The following is a 22,530-nucleotide window of genomic DNA, read 5'->3' on the forward strand; positions in this document are numbered from 1 at the left end:
ATCAATCAGATTTCAGCGACAAGTTTACAGATTATGTTAAGTTTAGGCTTAAAATCATGAATTGGTGCTTCTACATCAGTGTTATTCATCTATCATTTCCCTCTGATTTTTGGGATAACTTATGGGTAGGGTTAGGTTTAGGGGTAGGAATAGGGTTAAGATTAAATTTTCAGACTAGAATGTTGTTCCAGGATCAACAAAATATGTTGACCCAGGAACGCATCTAACTCAGCAATATCAGGACGTGCTACAGTATATATATATTCTCTGCTTTCAGTATTCCTAACCCTCTCAACACAGGTTTGGAGAGTAAATGAAGACAAAATGATCATTTTTGTTTCCTATTCCATTAATTGCCTGGGTTAACAACAGTCTCATTGTTCATAATAAATGAAACGATGAAAACAAAGTGCTTGATATTTGCGGACACTCCTCTGCAGATCTGTTCTCCTCCCATGGTGAGCTGCGGTGAGGTGAACGCTAGAGCTGGCTTAATTTGTCTCAATATTGATACGTCTGGAGCTCCTTCTGTTTGTTTTAGCTTAACTGAATGGAAAATGAATTCTATCTGTCTTTGTGAGAATAAAATTTTAAAAGGACTACATCCCTGCGAAATATCCTCCTACTTAAAATGGATAACGCTAAACAGCAGGCACTTCCCTTCAGACGCTCATCCGAGGGTCTGACAAACGCCTCGTATCATTACTCTGTTCTGATTCACTGTAAATTGTTCTTCATGACAGCTGCTCTCTGAAAACACTACAAAAGGAAAGGTAATTCATTTTTTATCACAAGGGAGAAACACCTTTCAGTGTCCTGACATTTCAGTCTCTCAAAGGAAAAGTGCACAGTTCCAGGAATTGGCCATTAAAACCTGTGGAACTGTATCACAACAAAGTGCGTCCCGAGATAAATGACGAGCAGCTACACATCATAATCACAGCCATCATCATCCTCAACATAATAGCCATTGTGAGCAAATGACGTCTGTAATGAAGATGATTCATTCAGCTACAGTACACACTGTCTTCAGCTTCCCTGTGAATTGCAAGGCATAAAATCTCAATGGCAAACAGCAGATGCCAGGACACTATGAGATGGTGTGACACATAAGCGGCTGAGCGAATCATAAAGGCATAATTTCCTCATGCAGTGTTTTCCCGACGCATTATATCTTTCTTTACAGCTGAAAACTTTCCCTGGTTCTGTTTCAAGGTTTCTAAGCTGATAGACGCATAAATCTGGCCAGCGGCTCAGAGCTGTTGGTTATTCGTAACCATGTCGTAACTCACTCACCTGCACCGCCACCACAGACAGCACCTCCACAGAGAGCTCGTCGAGCCCCAGGCTCCTGTTTGCACCAGGCCTTTGTAGATGTTGCCACATGACAGAGAGAGAGAGAGAGAAACCAGAGACTTATGAGTGCATCACTGGAAATCATCGATCGCAACAAACAGAAGCACGCAAAATTATGCAGGGCAACTTTTGTTTTCTAGAAATGAGCTCACGGTACTCGCTCCGCTGAAATTCCAGCTTATAAACAACAACATCAAATGCTAAGCAGACATTTTCTGGGTGGATGAGCAGCATTTGCAAGAACACATTCATATTCTAAACTCTCTCTGTGCGCCCGAGTGACCAGCACACGCGTCTCGCAGGTGTCTCTGACCGGTGCAGCGGCAAAGCTACTTTTAAAAGTAATCCGTTCCAATATTGTGTTACTTCCTAAAAAATAACTAATTGCATTACTTTGTTACATTTTATGGATCATAATGTGTTGTGTTACTTTTGCATGACTTTTTCTCACCTGGCCGAGTCTCGATCTCTTCCAGGACTTGCATGTGTATTTCACTGAGAGGTTATTTTTTTTGCAAATGTTTAGTGCAGTGTTCAATTTTTAAGGTGTTTGTTATTTTAGTTTTGAGCACTTAGAGTATCTCCTGAGCCCTAGAGCTACTGTTTGCCATACAAAAGATCTCTGAACATTACGGGTTACCTGCTGTACAATTCTAGTTATTGAAAGTAATGCGCTATGTTTCTTTTGTACTTTTTTGTCTATTCCCGCATGCATGAGTGTGCATGTCTGAGTTACTAAGATATGGAGAAGAGAGAGAATTCAGTATTAAAACAAACAAACAAAAAAAAAAAAAAAACGTTTAAGCAAATTAATAAAACTGACAAGTAAAAAAAAAACCAAATATTAAGTAATGCATTAGTTGTTACATCAAAAAAGTACATCAATTCTGATTAAGTAATGCATGTTACTTGTAATGTGTTACTTTACTCATTACATTAAAAAAGTAATCCAATTACATAATGCTAATGCATGTTGCTTGTAATGCATTACTCGTTACATTAAACAGTAATCTGATTACATAGTGCGCGTTACTTGAAATGCATGACTTTATCAGTTACATTAAAAAGTTATCTGATTCTGCACATTACTTTTTAATGTAACGAGTAACGCATTACAAGTAATCTGATTACGTAATGCAAGTTACTTGAAATGTATTACTTTACTCGTTACATTAAATAGTAATCTGATTATGTAATGCAAGTTACTTGAAATGTATTACTTGTTACATTAAAAAGTAATCTGATTATATAATGCACATTACTTGTAATGCGTTACTCATTACATTAAACAGCAATCTGATTACGTAATGCATGTTACTTGTAATGCATTACTCGTTACATTAAAAAGTAATCTGATTATGTAATGCACGTTACTTGTAATGTGTTAATGCGTTACTCGTTACACTAAAAAGTAATCTGATTACGTAATGCATGTTACTTGTAATGAGTTACTCGTTACATTAAAAAGTAATCTGATTATGTAATGCACGTTACTTGTAATGTGTTAATGCGTTACTCGTTACACTAAAAAGTAATCTGATTACGTAATGCATGTTACTTGTAATGCGTTACTCGTTACATTAAATAGTAATCTGATTACGTAATGCATGTTACTTGTAATGCATTACTCGTTACATTAAATAGTAATCTGATTACGTAATGCATGTTACTTGTAATGCGTTACTCGTTACATTAAATAGTAATCTGATTACGTAATGCATGTTACTTGTAATGCGTTACTCGTTACATTAAAAAGTAATCTGATTACGTAATGCACGTTACTTGTAATGCGTTACTCGTTACATTAAAAAGTAATCTGATTACGTAATGCACGTTACTTGTAATACGTTACTCGTTACATTAAAAAGTAATCTGATTACGTAATGCACGTTACTTGTAATACGTTACTCGTTACATTAAAAAGTAATCTGATTACGTAATGCACGTTACTTGTAATGCGTTACTCGTTACATTAAAAAGTAATCTGATTACATAATGCATGTTACTTAAAATGTATTACTCATTGCATTAAACAGCAATCTGATTACGTAATGCATGTTACTTGTAATAAATAACCCCTAACACTGTCTCAGACACAGATGGGATTGATTGCGGGCGGAAGGAAGGCCGTCTCCTCTGCAGTGGTGAACCGCAGTCAGTAAAGATGCAGCAGGTACGAGCCGGATGAATAGATTAACACTGCATCTCTATCGACTGCCACATTTATGGCTTTTTTCTCAGCGAGCGCTGATGAGGCCAGAATACTGATATGGCTTCAGATGTAAATAAGCCCGGCCATCAGAGCTTTACTAATCTGCTGGACCCCATGATGGGAGAAGTACATTAGGAAATGGCTCATGAGATGAAGGACAGAATCAGGCGAGGTGTAGAGCAATGAGACGGAGACAGAGATTCATCACAGAGAGTTCGGATCTTGCTGTGAACTTGATTAAAAGCTGTTCTGATCAAAACAACACTTTTATGTTGAAAAAAGAATATTACCAAGAGCATTTATATTTGTTTGTATTCTTCAGTGCAATGTAAGTCGCTGTGGATAAAATGGCAAATGCATATATGTAAATGTGATTGCAAAAAGGCTTTTCATAGCACACCACGGCCAGACCATTTCAACAGCCTGTGATATTCTCAGTTCTCTTCACCTTGTGGTCCATCTGCTCTGTCACGAATGTGGCTCTCGCGCCTCCTCCTCCGCACCACCGGAGGGAGCCGTCACCTGAATATTGACTGGTTTACATTCGGACTACGTTTCCCATAGGCCCTCATTCCTGGGACTGATTGCGCACACACCTGCACCTCATTACACTCACACTATTTAAGACACACACACACACCCACACCCACACCCACACCCCCACCCCCACCCCCACCCCCCCACCCTTTGCGAAGTCTTGATTTGCCCCGGTGATCACTACTGAGCGCTTTCTTGTGGATTGTATTTCTGTTGCCGTTGGACTGTTTGTTGGACTGTGTTTGTCTGCCGCCTGCCTCGACCATTGCCTGTCCCTGTTTATGCCTCTGCCTTTGCCCCTGACTGCTTTGGTAATTATCTTAATAAAGCTGCAAATGGATCCTCATTCTGTTGACCCTTCATTACATGCTCTGAGCAGTTAAATACATAGACCATGATGCCCAGGGCTCAGTCCAGGTCTTTGGTGGTCTCGGTTTTGCCCGTGCCGGCGGGACCAGCCGGGCTCTGCTCATGACCAGATGCAGTGACCGGGTGAGTGTGACGTAACATCTACAGTTGAGAAGAGAAAAACATGCTTTAGCAAACAAACACAAACACAAATGTTCAGTCGCATACAATATGTGGCGTATAAATATAGACTTCCTCAAATTCAAATGTTTATCCACGGCTAAAGTCCTGTTATTACAGTGTGCTGTTGTTGTGACCAGAGACTCAGAGGCTTCAGTCGGAGCAAACAGCTCGATTTTGGGAGACGGAGCAATGCTAAATGGATCACCTTTTATACTTTAGGTTCAACATTGTGTGTGGTGTTTTTACTAATAATTTGTGTAAAGAATACATGTTTTTATGTGTTTAAGGCTATTTGGCAAGCTTTTACCCCTGAAGAGTCCTTCAGTGAAGATCATTTGCATTAATAAGCAAGGATGGCACTGTTTCACGTGATTTACACAAACACGCAATGTTCCTGAATCAACATCCAGGAAAAGTAATCTCATTCTGGTCTTTTTTAGTGAATTGAAAATGTACAACACGACCGGTACAGTCTGACTCCCTAACGAATGACTCTTATGAGCCAAATCAAAATACAGCAAAAATAGCAATATTGCAAAATATTATTACAATTTAAATCAGCTGTTTTCTATATGAATATATAGTAAAGTATAATTTATTCCTGTGATCAAAGCTGAATTTTCAGCATCATTACTCCAGTCTTCAGTGTCACATGATCCTTCAGAAATCATTCTGATATGATAATTGAAAACCGTTCATATTTTTGTGGAAACCATCATACATTTTATTTTTCAGGATTCTTTGATGAATAGAAAATTCAAAAGAACACCATTTATTTGAAACAGAATCTTTTGTAATGATATAAATTTCTTTACTGTCACTTTTTATCAATTTAATGCATCCTTGATGAATAAAAGTATTAAATATTTCCATCCCCACACTTTTGAACAGTAGTGTATATTTCTTCTGATCGCTAATGTAGAACATGTACATCTGGTGTTAGAGTTGTTGTTTAGCTTGCACAGGTTCACATATTGATTTTATAATAAACCAAGCAAAATGACAAACAAAATATATTTTTGGGAAAACTAATTTAAAGGTTTAAGAAAACTCTATAAAACAAGCCAGCTCTGCACACGAATCACTTTCAGCGGCCGCGGTATCTTAATGGAGCCATCTGTGCCACCGGTGTCATTTTTATGCATACTCTCACTTCATCGTGAATGAAAGACAGAAGCGTGACTCGGTCAGCAGAGCTCAGAGACTGACCATATGCTCAGGAAGCAGCACTGCCATTTATTTGACCATCAAACAGGAGCGTCTCTGCTTTGTTATGCTTTCAAAGCATCGAGCGCTCGAGACAGATCCTCCTGAGAAACCTTCTCTCAGCATAAGGCCATCTGATGGGACGTTTACTGTTTAATGGGCTCCTCCGTCTCTGTGAGGACGTTCAAAATGAGTCACTTCAAACCTAAAGCTGTGTCTCACCTGTCTGTGAGCGGCGTGATGACTAATCGTGGAGTGTTGCCCAGACACTCGTATGAAGAGAGGAACGGGGCGTCGCAGATGTTTGAGGAGCAGAGCTTCTCTCTCTCGTCCCGGCGGTGCCGGAGCTGGGACAGCCAAAGAAAGGCCTGAGAGTTCTCCACCTGAGAGAGACGATTATGAAGGATTAGCAGAAGAAAATATCACACCTGAGCTGGAGAAAACATTAGTGCGCTTTCTAAGCCACTCTACGCAGCGTTCATCAGGACTTCTACTGAACCGTAGGCCTTCAAGTGAGACCAAAATATGAGCAATCACACGAGAGCACATCGAGACTTTCATCATGCTGCAAACGGTGTGAATAGAGGCAATATTGAATATTCTCTTATGAGACGCCTGAAGGCCTTTTCACATGACTCACGCTAGTGAACTCGGCGTCACCCTCCATACAGCGTTTCAGTCAAGCATCGTATCGCAACTTTCAAACCATTTCCACTTCTGAAGGCCATCAACGGCTACCAGATGATTCTCATGACGTATGCAACGCGTCTGCAATAAATTCAGATTCTAGTAGTGTTTAGGAATATCCCAACACAATATCAAGAGAGAAGATTCATCATTAGAGTTTAGTTTTAGAAGAGCTCAGATCAATTGTTGACCATCCATAGATTCTAACAAACATTTAAAAAAACGCATCTAGTTTTGTGAACAAAAATATTTCTTATTTATAAGCATTCATGCACAAGTTGTTTTCTCTTTCAATCTTCAGGAGTTTTCACTGTTTAATGTGCACAAATCCTGCTTTCAGCTACAGAACATTCTCTTAAAATCACCTTCCAGTGACTCTTCTCATGTCGAGGTCAAAGCGACGATAAAGCCCTGATGCCGGTCATGTGAGAAGGCCTCAAGCCAATCCGACCTCTATTCTACTGAACTGTAGGCCTTCAAGTGAGACCAAAATATGAGCAATCACATGAGAGCACATCGAGACTTTCATTATGGAGGCAAATTGTGTGAATAGAGGCAGAATTGAATGAGATGCCTGATGCATGTGTGGGTTCAACTCATCTGCAGACATCTGAAGAAAATAACACTCAATGTAGTGGATAACAATAGGACAGATGATATGGAGACAAATAGCCGCACCTTCTGCCCAATGATTCTGTCCACCACTTCTCTCGCATGGACGTCAGTGGTACAGATGGTCATGACTTTCTGCCGGTCTCCAGGAGTGAGCTGGCCAATCAGCATGGTGATGAGGGTGTTTAACTGACTCACTTGCTTTTTATAGTATTCCTTCATTACATTCTCAAATCCCTCCTCCAGTCTGGAGAACACAATACCTACATCGGTCGTCCACCAGATCTGAGTGCAGGTAAGAGTGACGTTTGGAAATACACACCGCACATGTGACCACTCGTCAACATCTGTCTGTTTAGCATTCTGCTGATTATTACAGTTTGTTTTATTACAAATTATATTATCAGCACAACAATGAGTGAAAAGTTTAACATTGATGTCAGGATGTCTTAGTATTTGGTACAGTATGTGGGCCAATGATATATTTGGGTCCAATTAAAAAGTAATAATATATAAGATGCACACACATACATTCAAGGTATAAGAAGAAAATTACATATACAGTTGAGCTCAAAAGTTTACATACCCCTTGCAGAATCTAGAAAAATGTGAATCATTTTAACAAAATAAGAAGGATCATGAAAATTGCATGTTATTTTTTTTAGTACTGTCCTGAATAAACTATTTCACATAATAGATGTTTACATAAAGTCCACAAGACAAAAAAAATTGCAGAATTTATAAAAATGACCCTGTTCAAAAGTTTACATACCCTTGATTCTTAATACTGTGTGTGGTTCTTATTTTGTTAAAATGATTAACATTTTTGCAGATTCCGCAAGGGGTATGTAAACTTTTGAGCTCAACTGTATATGCACATGCTCAGAACAGCTGACGGAACTGATCAGGCAAGTGCTAAATCATCACAAAACTATCTGTTGCACGTGTTTTTAGCCTTGCCAATTTAAGCATTCAAGCACAAAAAGATGTGAAAGAGTGAGAAAGTTTCTGTGCGCTCACAGAGCGAGTTCTCTTTCACTTCTTCTTGTGCTTGAACAGACAAGTACAGGCAAAATTATTTTAAAAAAAAATGCCCGTCTTGGCGAATTTCCTAGTAAACATGTCTTAAGTGAACATAAACAGCTGGGAAGTGAGTCGCCTGTGTAACAGTGTATTGGATCCGTGCATTCGGTCTTAAAGTGACAGCAGCCTAATATTCCTGCTGCGGTCTGTCATTAATATTAATCAAACAACAAAAGTCAAAAGAGAAAATCACACTCTGCTCTTGACTGAATCACTTCTGTAACTTTAATAAGGATTAATATATATTTAATGTATACAGTGAAGATGATGCAGTTATTTTACATTTAATTGTTCAATTTCTGTACCTGAAAACTCTGCAAATATCACATTGCTAGCTATGAGAATCGATGACAGATCGTATCATGATGAACCGTCTGATAATTTATATATATATATATTTATTTATATTGTGTGCATAACAATTTTTTTTTATTAAGGTAAACTTTATACATCATAATATAACAATATTAAATCATGACCATGACAGACAGGTCCTCTCTATGATATTTATATGATTAACTTTTTCCAGCATGCCGGCTGAACCACGTGACTTATCTGGCAGACAAAAGTGTCTGCCTTTTTACAAAACTGCTTATGATTTTGTATTTATTATAAGAAATAATAATAAAAGAATGGGCCAAAAAAATTTTCATTTTCACGAATTTCCTCCTTATTTTATTCATTATGACATCAGGACAGTCATTTCACTCTGACATTTTTGACTTTACAAAGAAATATCAAAATTAATTTTAATTCAGAATTTAAAACATGTTCATAACAGATTGTTTAGTTTGTGAAGGTACAAGCAAATGGTTAATATCACAAATTTACTGGTTTGATTACTGACCTTGAAGAATGTCTTCATTTTCTGTCATAACATTTTTATTTTACATTCATCAAATCCCTAAAATTTTTATTCACGGTTTAAATGAGACTCTAAATCCCATTTTTGGTCTCAGACATTTGCACCCACTGAATAAAATGAATAACCATGATTTAAAGACACATTTAAAGACTGTACCGTCACTATTAGGCAAATTACGAACACCCAAAAAACCAGAGCCTTCATTTTGTAAGCACATGCAGACATACCCTCCGGCTCATATAGTAATACTGCCAGAAATATCTCTCAATATCTTAATTCTATGCAGCACATTTCCTCATAAATATTCTCTCATTCAGAGAAAATCCGCCTAGGGATGTTTACAAGCTCTGAGTTAGTGTCTGATTCATACGTGACAGTTAAATACCTGGTCCAACAGCCACTGTTCCCTGGGCTTCTCTTCATAGGCCGCGGCCGCCTCGGTCATCTCGTGACGCACGGTGGCACGCACGGTGTCCAGAACTTCCACCTGAACAAGCACAGATCCGTGCATCATATCGCTCCAGTGTGATGAGAAGGTTTGTCAGCATCCTAATACTCTGTAAATTAGTTCCACTAGAAGTATGTATGCATCTGTCTAATCCATAAGCAGATGTCTGAGGAGTGCTGGAGCAAAACTCGACAAGAATACAGAACTTCAGGAGCAGAATCCACAGCATTATGCTGCAGGACAGCACATCCTCCAAACATAACTAGATTTATACATTTTCTGAAGAAAATGTTTCTCTGTGGAAAGACTGCTGGAGGTTTCTGGGTGCTTGGCAAAACAAGAGAGCCCATCACTGATATTCTGGACTAAGGTAGTGTTTTTAGTTTAAGTCTATAGGATTATTTCATGATTTGAGGTGTCATTCATTTCAGCCCTGCAAAAATGGCTTTTGTAAACAGTACGCTGCAGAATAAAAACACGGAGTGTCTCTGTCTCTGTAAACAAACTCATCTAATTGCCCTCGTGATAATTGATGGTGCATTGTGGGTAACGTGTGCAAATGAAGGCTGGCTGTACCTGGGCTGATGAAGGGAACGTACTCCTCCTCCTCACTGAACATGCCCAGCCCCGTCTCCATCCGTTTCAATCTTCAACTTCACCATATTGTCAAACAACTTTGACAGATGCTTCTGAACCCGAGGGAGAAACGTAAGGCTTCACAACTGCACAGCTGATATTTCGGCCAAAGTTTGTCCTAATGTGACATATGGGAACTTGCAATTTGCCTCCAAGACAATTTGGGAAGCAGCAATCAACACTGCCCTCTAGTGTGTGCAAAAGGCAAATAAAAGCCATCGCTGCACTGCAGTGTGGCCATAAGCAAACCTTATACTTAATGCACAAAAACATATGTAAGGCCACTGTGATGTACCTGGTGCGGGTCAGTGGACAGGATGTCTAGCGGGTCAGCTGAGGAGATGAAGTGGAAGCATGGAAAGGCCATGCGTTTGGTGTCCAGATACTCATCCAGACAATCTGCAATGACTGTCACACTCTCAATTTGAGATAATCAGCCTCTGCGCAAAGCATCATGGGACACTGTGTGCTTTCCAAAATGAGGACTTCCTCTATGAGGGTTCTTAAAGGAACAGTTTCCACAGTCAGTCACATGACGCACTAGAAATAAGTGCCATCAAGAAAGTGTTCAAATGTGCCATTTTTAATTGATCATGAAGAAGGGAGGAGTGGAATATAGAGTACAGGTCTGATGAGCAACTCTAGGGGAGATTCATGATGCTTTATTGGCCTTTCTGAACGGTTTAAAGACCCATCCACACTAAGAACAATAACTATAACGATTACTATATTAGGGTCATCTAACTATATTAAGTCATCATCAACATTTGCTTTAAGGAAAAGAGCTGTTCAAGCATTCTGCCTAATATCTGTTTTTGATATAGGGAAGAAAATAATACGGGGAGCTGGAACAACATGGGGATGACAAAGGTTTGGAGCGAACTATTCCTCTGACTTGAGGAGAGGAAGTTGAGGTAATCAGACTGCAGACCTGCTCTGCGTGTCCTCTAGTTTGCAGTAGAGCCCAGGTTAATTGGTGGCCTCTGCAACGTTCAGTGTTTTTCTGGCATCGTGTGTCGGCTCTTTAAAATCAGTATCAATATCTTCAAAGCGTTTGGAATCCTGTGGAGATATTAATGAGATAATGAGTCGAGACAACTTCATTTGCCAGAAAGAAAAACCTCAAAAAACCCTCTGACATTCTGAAGAACATCTGTGTCTGGCCACAGGCGCTCAACAGTAATTATCCAAATGTTTTCGGCCAAAAGCATAAGATGGACATTTTCATCTCTCATCTAGATCTATGAATAGAATGCCAGAGGGCAGGACAAGATGCTACTCAAATCTGAGTGCTCATCTCAGACGTCTGTTTCACATTTTCTTCACTATTCTGGCTGTTTTTACATGTGTGTTGGGTGACTATTCAAGGGTAGAATAAGTTTTCAGTGAAGAATGAGAAATATTAGAAACACACGACCTCTGGTAGCTGAGAGCGAATGTCATCCGATCCGATAAAGATGCTCTCCAGGTGACACTGAGTCTTTTGCACTTTAAACCAGATGGAGATCACAAAGTCAGTCACCAAGAGCTTTCGCGGCCACGTCGAAACTTCCTCCAAGAAGAACAAGATGTACTTCAATATCATGAGGTTCTGCAGCTGCACCTGGTTGTCCTCCAGCATTTCAGTTAGTTGTTCATTGGACTTCAACAGAGAAATCTCTACATGGATGAGGCTCAAAGTCGAACGCCATACTCGTCCAGGTGGGTCCAGCTCGCCGAACACCTTCTCCATGCCAATCTCCTTCACCGCCCGGTCGACGATGCTCCTCACGTCATCCTTGAAGTGATGCAAGTCCAGGCGAAGCAGATCCACCAGCGTGGTGTCTTGGACCATGGTGAAGTAAACACGAGCGGCGGGGTCGGATGGCTGGGTTCTGGAGCTCAGCGACGGCTCTCAGTGAGATCAGAGAGTTCTTCACGATACCGTTGAGCCCACTGAAGGCGTCCCACGAGCGAGCATCTTTATCCAGCGCACGGAGCTCTTTGGAGAAACGCTTGCACTCCATCTCTGTCATTCACGTTGATCTGTCTGCAGGGTGTCGTCCGCCACGCGTCCAAACAGGACTGTTTCAATCAAAAAATTATTAAACAAAAGTTGTGCATGTAAACATAGCCAATGATAACCACTAGCATACAATGATCTATATCACGATATAATGTTCCATATTGATCGGTTTCGATTATTATTGAAAAAATTTAGTGGAAAAAAAATGTTTGAATTCATCTAAATAACGTAATTTACTAGAGGTTCTGGCAAAATATTAATTGCTGCAGTCTTTTTTAAAATTTTAAACGTATTTGAATTAATTATTTTTTAAAAATCTGTTTGGATGTATGATTCAATGACTCGCTCATAAATTCTCTTGTTTCATTACTGGATGAATCAGTGTATTTGAAAGAATCTGTTGAACGAAGATTCAACGTCAAATAAATTTTTTTAATAGTCACATGTCGCCACCTGGTGGTGAAACAATGTAATCGATAAATGCGTCGTTTTCAGCGCCAAGTTTCTTTCAAGAGCTGATTTGCTCTTTTTTGATCGATAACATAGACATTAGTGTTTTATCTGAACTATAAACTTTTATCTCAGTACTTCTGTGATCATTTTAATATCTGTAACACAGAAATAAAGATACTGTGCGGCTGAAAACACTGTTTGTGCAGCTGTTAATACCGACATGACAACTGCTCTCTCAAGACGAACTCTGAAGTAGATCAACTGTAAGACGTAAGGAAACCATGAAACTGCCACGTCCTTTTTATTCACAATCTCCTCGTCGCCGGCAGCTAGAGCGTCATTTTCATGTGTTTGTGTGTTCTGATCTCACGTGGCGATTTCGCACCTGAACTCCACAGCAGCTTGTTTGCGTGTCACTCGTCTGTTTGTGATCCAGCTTGAGAGTTGTTCATGCAACCGAACTTCACGTCTGTTTACATTTTAATGCATTTAAGTGAAACTATATCGAGTGTTATATTGAACATTTTTTCTATCGTTATCAATTAAGACGTACCGTCGATAAATATCGATGCCTTTTTATCGCCCAGGCCTAGCCACTAGCAACGGATGTTAATCATTAACATACAATGATATCCATTAACATACAATGTTAGCCACTAGCACACGATGTTAGCCACTAGCACACGATGTTAGCCACCAGTACACGATATTAGCCACTAGCACATGATGTTAGCCACTAGCACACAACGTTAGCCACTAGCACGCGACGTTAGCCACTAGCACATGATGTTAGTCACTAGCACATGATGTTAGCCACTAACACATGATGTTAGCCACTAGCACACGATGTTAGCTACTAAAAAGACAATGATAGCCACTAGCACACAACGTTAGCCACTAACATACAACGTTAGCCACTAACATACGTTAGCCACTAGCACACGATGTTAGCCACTAGCACACGATGTTAGCCACTAGCACACGATGTTAGCCACTAGCACACGATGTTAGCTACTAAAAAGACAATGATAGCCACTAGCACACAATGTTAGCCACTAGCACACAATGTTAGCCACTAACACACGACGTTAGCCACTAGCACACGACGTTAGCCACTAGCACACAATGTTAGCCACTAACAAGACAATAACAACTAGCACACGTTAGCCACTAACATATGACGTTAGCCACTAACATATGACGTTAGCCACTAGCATACGACGTTAGCCACTAACAAGACAATCATAGCAAGTAGCACATGATGTTAGCCACTAACTTACGATGTTAGCCACTAGCATACAATGTTTGCCCCCAGAATAAGATGTCAGTATGCTGGTGTCCACACTAGCCTTGCATAATCAGCCAGACTTCCTTAATCAATGTCCTTCATTAGAAAGAACAAGCTCGTCGACCAGCTAAGATTAGTGTGGCTATGATAATCCACAGCTAAACCAGCACTAACTAACAAACCAGTGTCCCGACTCCTGAAACACTTCTGCAAGAACCGTCATACAATCAGATAAACATCAAAGCCTGTCATTTTCTTCTTAAGGAAAAGAAATATGATGTTCTTAAGAAAATATTTGAGAACTTCTTAAGGTTTTTTTTTAAGAATTGAACTTAGCAACATCCTTAGGAAGTTCTTAGAATTTTTCTTGAGAAATTCCCTAACTTCTTTCTTCAGAAGATTTCCGTGAACCCGGCCCGTAACCATCATGGAAATCCATGCTGGTCTAAGCTGGCCTTTTCCACAGCAGTCCAAATATTACTTTACACTCAGTATCTACCCACAGAACATCTGCTAATAAAGTTTTAAGATTGTCATTCTAAGTCCTGGGAGGTCTAAGCCACAATTAAGCAATTTAATGGCTTTATCTATCAGAGGACACACTATCAATATTTTATGGAGACACTTACCTCTAGCTGCTAGTAAACGACATCAGGGAGTTCCTGGTCATAAGTCTTCAGCAGATCAATGATGTGCTGCAGAGGCTCGAACATCTCGCCCGTAACGCTCTGCTGTTCTTTTACCGTCATCAGGTCACCCATGACCTCCTTCAGACGTTACAGTCTCCCTCCTCCACTTTCTTACCAAAACCGGTCTCAGTCTTCCAGGTCAGACAGACTAAAAATCACACGACACAGATAAGTATCAGACAGAGCATTTGGCTCTGATTAGTGTATTTGTCATAGAATTCATCATCACAATAAAGGATCGTTGAGTTTATTTAAGGGATTATCACTGCTAAACCCAGATAAAGTGATCTGTTTGGCATCAGCTGATAATCATGGCACAAGAGTGGAGATCCTAAAGACATCATTGATGAGGCTTGTCCCCCAGATCGTGGAAATAATCCGAAGCACCAAACTCCAAAGACGGATGACGTTGGATCTCAGGAGCCTGCAGACACAGCTTGGCCTCGACGAGCGGGTCTAATCCAGCCTTCTGGTCTGTATCAGGGGATTGTGTGCAATTGTTTTAGTGCAGAATAATCAATCTTCAATGGTAGGAACGTCTAGGGAAACCCCTATAATTACTTTTAGTGAGGCTTTAAAAAAGAATTAGAAAGCACACCTGTGTTTTCCATGAAGAACTTGAGGGAGTTCTCAATAGCATCGAAGAAATCATCGATCAGCATTTTATCAACGTATTCCACTGTGCAGACGACGGGTCTGTTTTGAAAAGTGACAAATTGTCCTGAAACAAAGATAAACTCAACAGAAATGTTTGGGTGAATTGCTCCTTTAACATTTTGTCAGTTGTTATTTGATGGGATTCCCACTGTCTTTTGTCATTGCATGCTTTCAGTAACAGATGGATCTTGGCTTCTGAGGCACGGACAGTTCTCGCCAGACGCTCGGTCTTATCGTCCAGGTTTAAGAGAGTATCTTTCTTCCCCTCCTTTCTTTTAAAGTCTGGGGTAATCCAGCTCTTCACGATAGTCTGGATCTCCTCAACATTGTCCTTAGTCCTCTGTAGGCGTTGCTCCAAGTCATATATCACCTCACGTATGCCTGGATGTATTCCCAAATTGCTAACACATTAGAAAGGTAGACCTTTTAGTTGGAGTATTTATTATAAATCAAAAGAGTGGATTATGTCATTCCAAACCTGACAATATAGACATTCGCAAAGGTAATTTTGAGGTGTGTTCACCTGCATTGTAAAGAGCAGCATGTTAAACATCTGCTTTTGTGCTCGTCGGAAGAAAAACAGAATCACACGGGTTTAGAACATGACAGTGAACCATAGCAGAGGTTCTCCTCAGCTTCTCTGAGCTTGGCATCGATATCTGTCAGCTGGCTCTGGATCAGTGGCATCTCCACCTCCAACACAGTGCTCATTACTCTGTTGTACCAGCTGGTTGTGAGCTGCAGACTGGCCACAGCAGCTCCCTGTTGGAATAAATGTCAGCAGCCATATCTGGAATGACTTCAGCCTGTCTGGCCTCCAGGTACTTCACCTCCCGCAGCACCGACACCAGCTACAGGACAAGATAAGAGTCCATGGATAACAATATTAACATACTGTGCACAAGTGTGTATGAAGAGACCTGCGGGCTGAAGTTGACAGAGATGAGTCTTGTGCCGTTCTCTCGGGATATCAGCAGCTTCTGGAGATTAAACTGTGACTTCTCAGCCACAGAGCTAGTCCAGATGTCATTCAAAAAAAGGCAGCAAGACAATTACTGACCTGTCATTTTTTGATGTATGCCAAAATTAAGGATTTCAATGAATATTTGCTCTCCATACATCAAACGTGGGTGGTGCTGTATTCCACCAAGATGCACAAAAGACAAAGAAGCTTTTTAAAAGTAGGAGTAATCCATGCAACTTGAGTGCAATGTTTTAAAGAAAGCTACACAAATCAGAATTTAAGCTGGTATTTCAGTGTCTCTCAAATCTCAGATGTCAATCATTGCACAACACTTCTGAAGACATGGCATTTTTGCATCAAATACAATCGCAAATTAGATTTTCCAGCTGCGTTGGAGGGAAAGATAATCAGTAAATAATGGCATGAACTTAAGTATGAAGTCAGAAGATTCAGAATGTAGTGTAGATCACGCTTATGATGCATTGTTTTCCTTCTTGGAGCTTATAAATCACCATCTGGAAAAGAGCAGCTCGGACATTCTCTCAAACGCCTTCTTTTTTGGCTGAGTAAATTATAAGACAATGTTGTTGAGCTATATTTATTCAAAGGACCGTTGAGTTGTTGGGAACGGGATAGGCCAGGTTCAATCCTGGTGTAAAGACTTCCACAGCTCCGAAAAGGCAAATTCTTAAGCATTCAAATCTGAATCTTGAACATGTGTACAGTTTTCACTCCACAATAAAATCCTTATCTAAGTAGGATTGCATGTGCGTAAGAATGATTGAACTGCTGGTGCTAAGCTCAGCGTTCATCACGAACGCACGTTGGGTCCCTGTACTGTTACAGTAATCTCTTTATAGGCCGATTGTGAGAGACTGTACACTCTGGCCTTTATTGGATTTCTGTGCAGTTGGCATGGTGTTGATCGTCTTATTACAGCTGCGGTCCACCAAATCAAATATCTCTTTGCTTCACACAAGTCATGCGTCTCAGTGTCAAGATATAATGACAAGAGATACCAACAACAGCTCGGGCTAAACTGTGTTTACGCAATGCCAGTGATTACCATCATCTAACGAGGGGGTTTAATTCAGACTGGAGAGAACGCAGATCTGGCTCCTTGGGAAATGCGTAATTTGTTTCTCATATAAAGGGAAACTGCATGCGAAGCACACACGTCACACTCACAGACGCTCATGTAACACTCTGTGGGCAGTCGCATGCGTTCCTGCGTTAGCTACGCTTTACAGAAGCATTGTTCATGCTGTGCTATGAAAGCATTACGCATAATTGGAGAAAATGAGACCCTGAAGTAATAATCTACAGACACTAGCGCCTTAAATGAGCAAATAAATCATGTTTATTTGTTTATTCCATGTAGAGCCTGAAGGTCCCTCAGCAATACCACCCTATCTTCTAGTTTAACCTTGCTGTTCACGCTTACAGCAGAGAATATATAGATCCTTCAATAAAAAGGCCCATTTATTTTAACAAAGGTGGATCAGAGCGGTCTATATATTGGATAAATAAAAATTGTTCATCTGGGTTTAGAGTATCAACTGGGACACACAATGAAAATAAACATGATTAGTAACAGGGATTTAAGATTAATTGGACAAAAACAGACGTTCAAAATATTTACGTATACACACACACACACACACACATTAGAGATAGGCGCTTTCAAAACAGTAAATAACCTTTGAATCCTTTACGATTCTTTTGTTTCGAATCAGTGGTTCGGTCCATGTATCAAACTGCCGAAGTCACGTGATTTCATAAACGAGACTTCTTTACATCATAACTGTTTCGAAATGTTTTGAGATTTCTACGGTTCGCCGCTGGGGGGCGATGATCTCTGTGAACCCGTGAATCATTCGGATTCACCAAGACTGAACAAGTGTCTATGGTTTTTACTTGATCTCTGATCAGTTTTATACATTTGTTGACATCTTAAAGGGTTAGTTCAACCAATAATGAAATTTCTGTCATTAATTCCTCACCCTCATGTCGTTCCACACCCGTAAGACCTTCGTTCATCTTCACAACACAAATTAAGATGAAATCCGATGGCTCAGTAAGGCCTGCATAGACAGCAAGATAATCAACACTTTCAGATGCCCAGAAAGCTACTAAAGACATATTTAAAACGGTCATGTGACTGCAGTGGCTTCGAAGCTTTAGGAATCTTTTGTTTTGAATCAGTGGTTCAGAGCGTGTATCAAACTGCCAACGTCACGCCCCCCCAGTGGTGAACCACTGAAATTTCTAAACACTTATGATGTAACGAAGCCTCGTTTACTAAAGTCATGTGATTTTGGCACTCCGAATCCCTGATTCGAAACAAAAGATTCGTAAGGCTTCATGAAGCAGTGTTTTGAAATCACCCATCACTAGATATTGTTGAATAAAGTTGTTATTTTGTTTTTTTGGCGCACAAAAAGTATTCTCGTCTCTTCATAACATTAAGGTTGAACCACTGCAGTCACATGAACTGCTTTAAATATGTCTTCAGTAGCTTTCTGGGCATCTGAAAGTGTTGATTATCTTGCTGTCAATGCAGGCCTCACTGAGCGATCGGATTTCATCAAAAATATCTTAACTTGTGTTCTGAAGATGAACGAAGGTCTTACGGGTGTGGAACGACATGAGAGTGAGTAATTATTGACAGATTTTTTTTATTTTTGGGTGAACTAACCCTTTAATGAGGCATTTGTATAATTAAAGGGAATAATAGTAGTTAATAGTCTCTTATTGGCCTGTGTAGCTGAGCTGTCTATAGAACAAACAAAACAAGCCCTGAAAATTTATAAATAAACACATTGTACATACAGGCACTTCATATTTAAGTGTTAAATGACTATTTATTTGCATTTGATAGATTATACTTTCAATTTGCTATGAGTTTGTATGGGTTTTGAATTTACATTGTTTTGACCAGCAGGCGTCGCGTGCGTGTGGTGTTTTGAACACTTTGAAACAGTGAGTCATTTTGCTAAGCAATTGGTTCAATTGATTCAAAGCTTTTTTTTATTTAGCAGTATGTTCTCCATGTTTGTCCCTGGACTTGTGTTATATTTCCTGTTCAATCTGCTATCTTTGTAGTCTTTTTGTAGTTTTTCCATGTTGACTAGTCTTTATTTTTCCCAGGTGTGTCTTATTAGCCCTGTGTATATATAACCTTTGGGTTTCTCTTGTGTATATAATATAAACGGACCGCTTGAATCGCTGCATCAGCTCATCATATTTCTGGATCACCTCCTTTCCCTCCACAGACTCCATACTATCACAACACAAAGTAGTTGTTTAATGAAAAAAACAAGTTGTTGAGCGATTCCCAATCAAACCTTCCCAACAAACACAATACATAAGATATTTACGGGTGGTTGATGAATCTGAAGTAATTATAGGATCTGTATGTGTTCCTGCAATTTCTGGACAAATCTCAAGCATGTTCTTGGAGACAGGAGAGTAACCTGGAAGACCAATAAACAGTTAAAAATGCAAGATAATAAACACTCCAGTGATGTTACTTGTCGATAATGAAGATGAAGACCGAACCCTGAATTTCCTCTGACTGCATCTGCTTTTTGAAGATCATCTTGCAACATTCCAGTTCCTCGTGGAACATGTCGATCAGTCTGGGATATCGTCGGCTGCTGTCAGGGGTCGCTCCATCAGTCTGCCAAACATCTCAAACACCTGCCAAGCACAGACTCTATCAAACTGTGTTGTGTTTTTATTGTATTTCAAAAAAAGTTGAGAGAAGAAAACACTAAACACACCAACTACTTCTAAAGACGTACTTTTTAATATTATGGTTCACTGCATTATCAACTGCAAAAATCAAATATGCCAGTAATGAAAATATGTTCCAGGGTGGAATATCCTGTTCACCGCGAGTACAACTCAAAAATAAAAGAGCCTGAAGTGTGTTTTCTTCTCCTGCAGGGTTCAAGCTGAGCTCTGTTAAAGATCTTGAGTCCGTGGAGATTTGTGTGCATTCCAGTCTTAAAATTCAGACTGTGTTCCTGATTGGGTCTTGATAATACGCAGGTATCTATAACTCATTAAAGCACTGAAACTGTCTATAATGTCCCGAGTCAGGAGCTTGTGTGCAGCTCCACACCAAAAAACACTTTTGCCACATTATTGTATTTTCACACTAACAGAAAGTGTTGACACTACGAATGTGTGCTCCAAACCAGAAGCGTCATCAAAAGCATGACCACAGATTGCCGGACGATATCGTCCACCATGAGCCTGACCTTCATTAAATCTGCTTCAAACTCCTACAAACAAGCACCCATTAATCGAGGAAAATCAACCTGTCATGTGTGCTTTTGTTGCCCGCTTACCAAACTACTAACATCAAGGCAGTCATACGGCTTCTCTGAGAAAGTTTTGTATTCCTCCAAGAAGGATTTATGTAAGAGCTGGAGAGATTTTCATTGAATCCCTCCAAACTCGACCTTCTCCAGCTTCATATCAACTGCAGTCAGCAGGAGAGTCTAGACAATCACAATGAAAAAGAGCCAGACAACATTTAACATAATTCCATATACTATAGTTACAGAGAAGGTCTGTATAATTTCAGGTTTAGGGCCTGAGAATACTCTATGCACACATGTGAACATGTAAAAAAGTCTCTCTGCTTACTTCGATTGCTCTCAGTCTCTTCATGAAGTGATCCAGCCCAACAAACACCATGAGGGGGAGAAATCCCACGTCTTAACCGGGTCCAGTCCTCTGGTACTCTCCAGCACGTCGTCTGGGTTCACAAAATCCCGGGCCTGACAAACAACACTCTGAGGTAAGTAAAGGTCCCATCAGTTAACGCACTAGTTAAAATGAACTAACAATGGTCGATACAGTGTTTATTAATCTTTGTTAACATTGGTTAATAAAAACAATTGTTCATTTTCACTCAGTGGCCAGTTGCATAAACTAGTTTGACCAACTAGCAGAGGAATCAGTCTTATTACTCCATACACGACAGAGACAAACCATCAGTTTATTAATTTAAATGTATAAATCTAAAGAAATCAGATTTCTTTTTTTTTTTCTTTTTTTTTACAAAATTACATTTTTACACAAAATTAATTCTTCATTCAAAAATGTAGTTACAAACTAATCTTTTTCACTGAGTTTAAATATTGCACGAATGAATAGACAAGCCTTTTCAAAACACAATTACACTAGGAAGAAAAACATTTTTGATGAAATTTTAATTTTATTAGTTTTTGAGTCGGCATGTATGAAAAGTTTTGTAAATGTGCTGTAGCTCAACAGTAGAATCTATGGACTAAACGGCTTTGATACAAAATATATTCAGTGATTTACATTCGACAAAATTATTTTCTCACTCAAATAGCCTATTAGCAAACCTTTTAATTTGGCTAACAAAACCGTGATTTGACCCTTAGCAAAGACCCGCCCCCTTAGTTACTGTTGCTCACGTGATGAAACACTTCATGTTCTCACAGAGTGAAACACATCGCGGAACAAAGAGGACACTGATAACACGCCGACAGACAAGACAGAGGTTACTTTTGGTATGAAACAAAGTCCCAGCTTTCAAATTGTCATTTTTTTAAAAAGAAATTTAAAAAATAAATACCGTTTTGTGGCTCTTTTGTCGTGACAGATCGCTGTAGCGTCTCAGTTCAAGCGGCACGTGAACCGATAATCTCTTCCTACTAGTAATAAAATTAACATTATTAGTTGATGTTAAAAAAAAGATGTTGTTTCAACCACAGAAAGACATCAATAAACATCATTTTAAGTTCAAGTCCACCGACATTAATTTATTAACTCTCCTGTCTGGTTTGTTTGTCGGACAAAATGGCGGATTCATCGCCATGATTGGTCAGATCGCCTGTCAATCAAATTCCCGTGCTTTATTTACTCACTCTGATAAAACGGCAAATGACTGAATAATTTACAGTGAGAGTGGGCGTGGCTGATGTACATCTGTACATACTGTAATTCATCGCTGGAGCTCATGTGATCTGAGGTGTCGATACATTTCTTGGTATTTCGGATGCAACATAAAAATGATAAAAGTGGTGTCAGCTACATAACCAGGTTCAAAAGAGCTCTGAATAAATCTGCTGTAATTAACACTTTGAAGAAAAAGCTTTTATCTTCATGAGAAAGCTGTGTTAAAACAATAAACAACACAACTAACCAAATTCTGCTAATTACCCTAAATGTACAAACCAAACATAGATCTGTAGAACCAAAAGAGTTGTTTGTGCTAGTCTGCTTCCTTTTATATCTCTGCCTTTAATGAACTGCA

At 39.6% G+C, this 22,530-nt stretch overlaps 1 protein-coding gene and 1 pseudogene across 1 annotated transcript in view; one reads left to right on the forward strand and one right to left on the reverse strand.

Moving 5' to 3' along the window:
- Positions 1 to 8,665: 8,665 nt before the first annotated feature.
- LOC127523338 (dynein beta chain, ciliary-like) lies at positions 8,666 to 22,530 on the reverse strand (annotated as a pseudogene).
- Positions 21,656 to 22,530, forward strand: part of myocd (myocardin) — a 134,763-nt gene continuing 133,888 nt past the window's right edge. Inside the window, exon 1 of the mRNA XM_051913916.1 lies at positions 21,656 to 21,784. The gene's annotated coding sequence lies outside the window, so the exon portion shown is untranslated. The remainder of the gene's footprint in view (positions 21,785 to 22,530) is intronic.

The sequence above is a fragment of the Ctenopharyngodon idella genome, chromosome 12 (assembly GCF_019924925.1).
Source record: "Ctenopharyngodon idella isolate HZGC_01 chromosome 12, HZGC01, whole genome shotgun sequence".
Classification (NCBI taxonomy): Eukaryota; Metazoa; Chordata; class Actinopteri; order Cypriniformes; family Xenocyprididae; genus Ctenopharyngodon; species Ctenopharyngodon idella.